The following is a 7,744-nucleotide window of genomic DNA, read 5'->3' as shown; positions in this document are numbered from 1 at the left end:
CAATTAAAAAGTCTTGCTTGCTCAGCCCCAAATGAACCACTCTGGAATTTGCCTTTTTTTAGGGAAAGGCACTTGAAAATAGAATTTGAAATTTAAATGAACCAACTCGTTCATTCCTTAGTGTAAAGAATCATAATATTTCCTAATTTTAGAATTCATAGAATCATAGAATGGCCTAAGCTGGAAGGGACCTTAGAGATCATTTTAATCCAGCCTCCCTGCAGCCTCCGGGGACACCACCTGTCGACTAGATCAGGCAACACATGAGGACAGAACAGGAATCGAACCTGTGACCTTAGCGTTGTTTATGCTATGCTCAACTGACTGAGCTAACCGGCCCCCTAAAACATTAGGCCATTGGCGCTGGTTCCACTGGGGCTCGAACCCAGGACCTTCTGCGTGTAAAGCAGACGTGATAACCACTACACTATGGAACCATTGTACTACACTATGGAATTCCTGACACTTTGTAACTGAACTATGAAATTAGCAGAGGAAAAATTGAAATGAAAAAAGTTATTCAGGTAACATTGACCATGTGGAGTTCATGTCATTCTTTACCTCTGGAAACTAGTCCATAAAGAAAGAAAATGTATTGCTAGGAGCACACTGCTGTCCTCCCTCTGGGCAGGGCACAGCAGCCACCGCTGCCTCGCTCAGGCAGTGATGCTTGGGGTAGCTGGAAGTATCCCTGCAGCAGTGGTTTTAGCCTGAGGAAACACACTGTGGGTGTGTCCATTACATCGGTTTTGCCTAATACTGCAGCAGTTTGAGTAAATTCAGTGGCAGCCGTGAGCACTCAGATCGTGTTCGACAGGGAAGCTTTTTGCATAAGCTTTGCTATCTAGTGGAAAATTTGCTATTTCTCCTTGGTGATCTCTTGTTGTTATCAAGTTGTCCTATTCAAATACAGAGAGAGTTTTTCTTATGCCAATAATATGCACCTGGATGCTCTACAGTTGCCATCGGCTTTGCTATAGCAACCTCTTTCTTTTCGTTAAAACGCGTACCTAGTAAATGTTGCATTTGGTTTTATTAAGGTTGTAAAAATGCCACATATGAGCTGTTTATATTTTTTGACTCCCTTAGAAATGTTCAATTACAAAGTCAGATCTTCTTAAATGGCATTCAGATGGAGATTCTGAGAAATCCCAAGGTTTCCAAGAAGTTTGTTTCATGTTGGTTTCACAGCGATCTATCACAATGATGAAACACTAATGGATCCAAGATAGACCGATAAGCATAAAACCATGATCTTAGTGCTTCTAAGTACTCAGTTATAAAAATAAAAACTTTATATCAGAAGTTCACAATGTCAGGGAATGAGGTAGCATACCAAATTTTGTATGTTTTGTCATTAAAGTTGCTTTAAAAACTGGAGATCTAAGGAGCTTCACATATAATTAAGTCAATTAATATGGGTAGGACAGCAATCTCAGTGGGTAGACTGTGATCGAAATGGGCACAACGACAGGATCTGGTACAACGAATTTTTCAGCTGCTTCTTTAAATACAAGATCTTGCTGCAAATTTTGTTCATAAAGCCAACTAATGATCTCTCTCTTCTGATTTCTGAGTCTCCTAAGGCAAAAGTTGACACGAAATTTTTATTTTTGCTATGGTTTTCCAGAGGTAATGTAGGTTTCCTTTCAAAAAGATTGAAAATTTCACTGAATTTATTTTTTCCTTCAAGTTTTTGGGGATCAAAAATCAAATACCTCCTTTTTAGGAAAAAAGAGGGAAGACAGGACAGAAAATTCAAATATAATTTGAGAGATAAGTCATTGTCTGCAGATATTGTTGATTCAACAGAAACTATTTCTGTAGGAAGTTTCAAAAGAAAAAGGTTCACGATAGTTGTGACCGAGTTATAATGAATTTTTTGGGAGGCAAAATCTACCCAGGACCTCTCCTTGAATTTGATGAACCATGTGGGTGCATCAAGGGCATAAAGAAAATCACTTAGGGTTGGATTTGTGTAAAGACTTATGTTGACTTTAGTAGGTACTATATCAAGACAACCTATTAGGTTTTGTATCGCATTGATTCTGTTCTTCCCACTTCCCTGCCCATTTTCCCTCATGTTCTTTATGACCCTCCTTTGCCACTTTTCTTGTAACATTGAGGTGAGCCCTTTGTAAGAGGGCCCAAATTTTGCTTTTTCAGCCATTTGCACAGACTTTGCAAAGACATGGCAGCTTAGTGCTGGTTTTAGGAACTCTTTATGTGGGTCACCTGCCTATTTTGTGCTGGCTGTCAGCTCAGCTTTAAGACTGAGGATTAGGAAATTGTACAAAAGGTGGGTGATGGTTGGATGATTGCTTTTTAGTTGACAAATACAGATATTTCATTGCCTGGGCAACTTGAGTTGACAGAGGCAAAATGTACTTTTTTCAAAGGATGTGGTGGATTTACTTATTCCTGTTTCTGTGTTTGATTTACTACCACATGATTTCATTAAATAAGAACTTAACATGGGGATTTCTGCCAAGCAACTTTAAGCAAGGCCTATATTTCACAAATCCCTAAATTTGAGGGTGATGGGTGGGGGAATCATCATATTTTTCTAGCAGATGTCTGTTCTGCCTGTCGACTAGTGTTTGGGGCAGTTTATTAGTGTTGTTTCTTTAAAACCCTTGCAAAATGATGTTTGTTTCTCTTCCATTAGATAATTAACTTGATTTTTTCCATTCAGTGAAGATAACTCTAATAACTATTAATTCTATAATTAATAACAACGTTGGAGGGAATAAAGGAGAAAGCTTCAAACAGGCAGTGTTTCAAGCTTGAATTGTTTGCAGATTCAGACAGGGTTACTTGGAGCTCTCGCTCCTTCAGCATAAGGCCACACAGCTCATACTTGTTGGTATTTTTAAGTAGATAAAACTGTGTAAGAAGATTTCCTCCCTTTTAACTGCTGGATCGAAAATCCGCATCCTGGTAGCTCAACTGTCCAGGTCCTGGTAAATTTCTGTGGAAGAAAATGAGTAAAAGCAAAGAAGAAAATGCCAAAGAAAATGCAATGAGGGAAGAAAAAGTGATGTAAGCTGGCCAAGAAATAAGTTACACTTCTTGGCCTGGGCTCTGAAGTGGTATAAATCATAACCACACAGCTTCAGCATAGCCATTACACTTCACCGAAGTTTTCAATTTGACCTGTTGCGAACTTTGAGCAAAGGTGGCAATAGTCAGAATTACACCAGTTCCTAATGCAATTTTGCCCACCTCTTATATGCTGATCTTCACCCTCAAAAGCTATTTTTTGTCCCTATCTTCAGCATTGGAATGAACATAATGCAAACTGAGATGGTGTGAGCAATGTCACCGCTGAAGATTGGGCTTGGGAAAACGGCACACCTAGGGCAGACCTTAGTCTCTGTTTCTGAGCTAGATAGCTCCTCTGTTCAAGAAGGATTTCTAGATTACACTTAGCCAAGGAGAGGTCTGATGCATTTTAGTGATCTTTATCCACTGTAACCACTCTCAGCAGACTCTTCTTGCTTTAAAATGCTCCAGATGAGCCTTTGGAGATGTTTTTTGGAAGCTGCTCTTTGGAGCCCATGCCAAGCACAGCTCACCTGAGCTCAGAGGTCCAGGCCAGCACATGCAGCCTCTGACCAGAGCAGGCTGCGAAGGCAACCTCCTAACGGTTATACTGAACACTGCTTTTTTCTTCATTATTCTGCTTTCCATTCTTAGCCATTTCAGGTCTTGGCTTCAGATGACAAATCAACCATCTACCTTCCAGCACCTCATGCTGCTGCTCACCTTTGAAACATCTTAGGTGTTCCGGTCATTGGCCCAAGAAATCATGTTTACATCATCTCTGAGAAACAGTCAAGAGAAAAAAAACAGTTAAGAGAAAAAATAGCCAAAACAGCTTAGTGCTTTTGGCTTATTGTTCACGTATTTAAAGACATTGCATCTGGAAAGTATTCCATTAATTTGTGGCTACCACCCTTATATCGAATCCATGAGCTTCCAAGTAAACAGCTGTAACTGGAGCTGCTGTGGAGGGAAATTGGCACTGGTAGCTTGTGGTGAGCAGAGAAGGAACACACTGGTACAGACTAATCCAAGGAGGAAACATTAACCCACATGTGGAGAGGACAATGAATGAATTGTTCCTTAGAGCTCCTCAACTTCTCTGCTCTGTTAATGTGATACACAGTTTAGGCCTCACGCCATTGTATTCACCCGCGCAGAAGCGAACATGTCATCATAGCCAGGTTTCCATGCTGGGACTATACACCGTAAAGCAGTTGCCGAGTCATCCCCATGCACGCAGGAAGAGGGACACCTGTCTGAGGGAGAGAGGAGACAATCCATGTTGGTGGCAATCTGTCTGCCTCCTGGCTGGATCGTGTAGCCATCTTGTGCTTGAAACACAAATGTTCATGGCTCCCTCAAGGAAGATGCAGTAGGGCCAGAACCCATGCAGGCGTTGGCATAGCGGAGGATTTGCTTGACATAAAATGTACTTTGGGGCTGTTGACAGTGCTGGAGGCCTCAGCCGGAGTTGGGATTTCGCGTACAAGCAGCTCGGAGCAGTGTGAGAAGTTCTACCTGGAGCCAGGGGAAGTGCTGAGGCGAGGACTCGGCTTCAGCTTTCAGATGCTGCCGTTACTGGCAGGGCTGTTTGTTGTGCGGCCTAGGGCAGCAGGGTGGGGGCCTGGTAGTGTCAATTACGTGCTTGATCAGTCTGTTTTCCATGCGGTGCTCAAGTAAATGAACCAATTAATTAAGAGGAATTGTACACATGGAAGTGGGACAGAGATGATATCGCTATTTATGTTTTCTTGGGAGGGGTGTTACAGAAGCATTGAAAAACCCCATGGCAAGATCAGGGTCTCTGGTAGTAGGTGCTACGGGACATCCAGGGAGGTTCCAGCTGAAGAGGAGAAAAGGCAGCAAGAAGGTTTTCCATCCCATTTCTAGAAGGGGAGATCTGAGGCCAGGGGAGATGAGGTGAGTCCCCAGAGGAGGTGGCCTCGCCAGTCCCAGGGGGGAAGCATGGATGACAGGGGACGGAAAGGAAAACCATTACCCACTTCTGCCCAGCAGCTGCTTTGGCATCTACTCTAGATGCTCTGGCACTCCACTGGACTTGGGGTTTGCCTTCTGTTTACTCACCAACCCAGAGTGGGTTTGAACTGGTGACCTGAAGGTGAAAGGCTCTGCATCTTATTAGAATTACTGTGAGCTGCTGAATGAGTCCCCCATGGCAGTTAAGATTTGATTATGGTTCTAGAAAATGTTCAGCTTTTACAATTAGTGTCAAAGCAGTGGTAAGCCCCTCTTTGATTCCTGGGTGTAGGCTCGTGCTTTTCTTAACCTCACACATATGCTGGCATATTTACAGTAAGTGCTCAGGGGGTTGGTTTTTTATATAATTTATTTATTTATTTGTTTTTGAATTAAAAATGAAAGTTCCCCAGGGAAATTATGCAATGGGAAATAGCCACTTCAATAAACTTGACTCACACATTTTATTGATTATGGTAAATTTAATTATTCCATTTAAACCTTGCTTACACATACAAAAAAAAATTATCCTTTTCTTCCTATGTGTTTTTACCTGGTTTTCTATCCCTCTCTACAGACCAAAAGTGTACTACATATTATTTTACATTTTTTTAGAGGAGAAATACTCAAGGCTAAGGCTCTTTCCCGTAATTATAAAATGAAAATTAGGAAACATACCATAAATCTTATTCAAAACATCTTCAAATAGAACTACTAATTGTTAAACGGCAGTAATTATAGCTTTTAATATAACTCTTTTGCCTCTGCCATATTTTATATGCACCATTTTTGCTGAGACAATTATTCAAGTGCAAAGGATGTCGAAACCAAAAAACATATAGGAAAAGAAGTATTTCTCTTACTCAAAGTCAGTACTTTGTTAGGTGATACTGTTCGTTCCCTCTAGTGGGTGTTTTTCTCTTTCAGTGAGCTGCTGCTGCTTCTGACCTTCCATACTATGCTCAATCGAGGTAACCAGGTAACCACCTTTTTTAATTCTTAAATTTATGAATGGTTTCTCCTCCCTGGGGCAATAATTCATTCACTACCTTGTGACTATTCACATGGATTGGGAATGTTCCCATAGATACAGGTCTGTGGGATTGAGGGTGAAGCAATTTGCCATGGCTTTAAATTAGGATGTGGAGGAGGAATTATTACTAGAGATGAAGAACTGGAAGTAATTCACAAAAAAACTATGCTCCCTCTTGGATAAGGAAGACTATTCAGAGCCAGTCTGTGCCAGCAGTAAGGCAAGTCATGGTTGGTCTTGCTCCTCGAAGCTGCAAAATTCAATCTTAGAGTGGAGACATTTGGAGTTCTAGAAGTTGAGGCTGGCTAGTTCTGAAAGCTGAGATAGAGCCCAGAGTTTATTCCAGGTTTTATTGCTTCCATCTTTCATCCACGTTCTTTCACAGGGCTGTCAGACCTGGGCTTGTCTGAATTTCACAGCCAAATCCTCATCTGGTATAAACTGAGAAGGTCCCACAGGTCACAAGCCAACTAGTACAGGGAGATGCTTTCTCTTTGCTGTTCTTTAATTCAAGGGAGCTGCAGCCCCTCAATCAGTGAGGTGAGCTTGGGAAGTTTGAGTGCCACCACCATTAGACACAGTACCCACCCCAACACCCTTCTGAGTATGCCTTCTTGGTGAAAGATGGGCTGGGGAATACTCCATGGAGACCTCCATGCCATTTACATCCTTGGATTTCTACAGTACAGTGGAAATGATTCAACATAGAGGATACTTGTGCTATGGCTTGGGGAAAAAGAAAAAAAAAAAAAAAGGATGTCCTGTATCTTGGTAGGTTTCAGATTTTTCTGCTTTATTCAAAAAGAACAGCTAGAAATAAGTACTTACATATTTCTAAATGACCTACCCTTAAAAATTACCACAATTTGATGTAAACTGACGCGGGTCCTTTGAATTAAAGAGATTCACTCCAGCTTGCACCAGATGAGGATTAGGGCCCAAGATTCATGCCAGCTCAGATGTGATGACCTTGAAAAGAACTTAGATTAAAGATGAGCTTGGAAGCAATCAAACCAAATCATAAGCCTGGCGGATTTCATTCGCTTTTCTGGCAAGCCCTAGTTTTCTGAGAATATGACCTTGTTACAATATGTATTACACCAAATCTTTCAGTTAATGAGCACATCGCCACAGATGTCACTCTCCATGCCATAACTCCCTAAAACATTTCAATTTCTTTCCCCATAACTGTCACCACGCTTGCTCTGGACGCTGCAAGGAGGGCACTTAGCCAGGTAGCAGATCCCAGGCTCAGCTTTTGGCCTTGATGACGTGCAGGAGAATTATTTTGCAGATGGGCCAACCTAGGAGACGTGTTCCTGCCTCACTGCCTCCTTAACGAGAGCATGAGAGCTCGAACCAACAGCCAGCCCCTCGAACGGCAGCAACAGGAGACTCCCTGTCATTACCCAGCCTGACTCAAAAGAGAGTCGGAAAGGTGATTTTCTGACGGAGCTGTGGATCACAGACTGGCGAGGTACAGCTCATCTCCTGGCGTTGTCAGTGATGCTCTCTCTTCAGTTATAAAAATCACCGATGTACTCTCAGTTTCCACAGCTGTAGGCCATGGGCTCTGCGAGGATAAGTACAGCAGATGTGATGCGTGGCTCCTGTGGCGATGGCGGTAATAGAGAGACACGCAGAAGCAACGCTCCACGTGGAAGGCTCTGACAAGAAGGAATTTTG

At 42.1% G+C, this 7,744-nt stretch overlaps 1 non-coding gene across 1 annotated transcript; it reads right to left on the bottom strand.

Annotated features, from left to right (window-relative positions):
• Positions 1 to 364: 364 nt before the first annotated feature.
• TRNAV-UAC lies at positions 365 to 437 on the bottom strand. The gene has a single exon. It is a non-coding gene; the product is annotated as a tRNA-Val (tRNA).
• Positions 438 to 7,744: the final 7,307 nt, after the last annotated feature.

This window comes from Apaloderma vittatum, unplaced genomic scaffold, assembly GCF_000703405.1.
Source record: "Apaloderma vittatum isolate BGI_N311 unplaced genomic scaffold, ASM70340v1 scaffold36684, whole genome shotgun sequence".
In the NCBI taxonomy this organism is placed as follows: Eukaryota; Metazoa; Chordata; class Aves; order Trogoniformes; family Trogonidae; genus Apaloderma; species Apaloderma vittatum.
The sequence above is the reverse complement of the archived record's forward strand: the minus strand, read 5'-3'. Positions and strand labels throughout refer to the sequence as shown.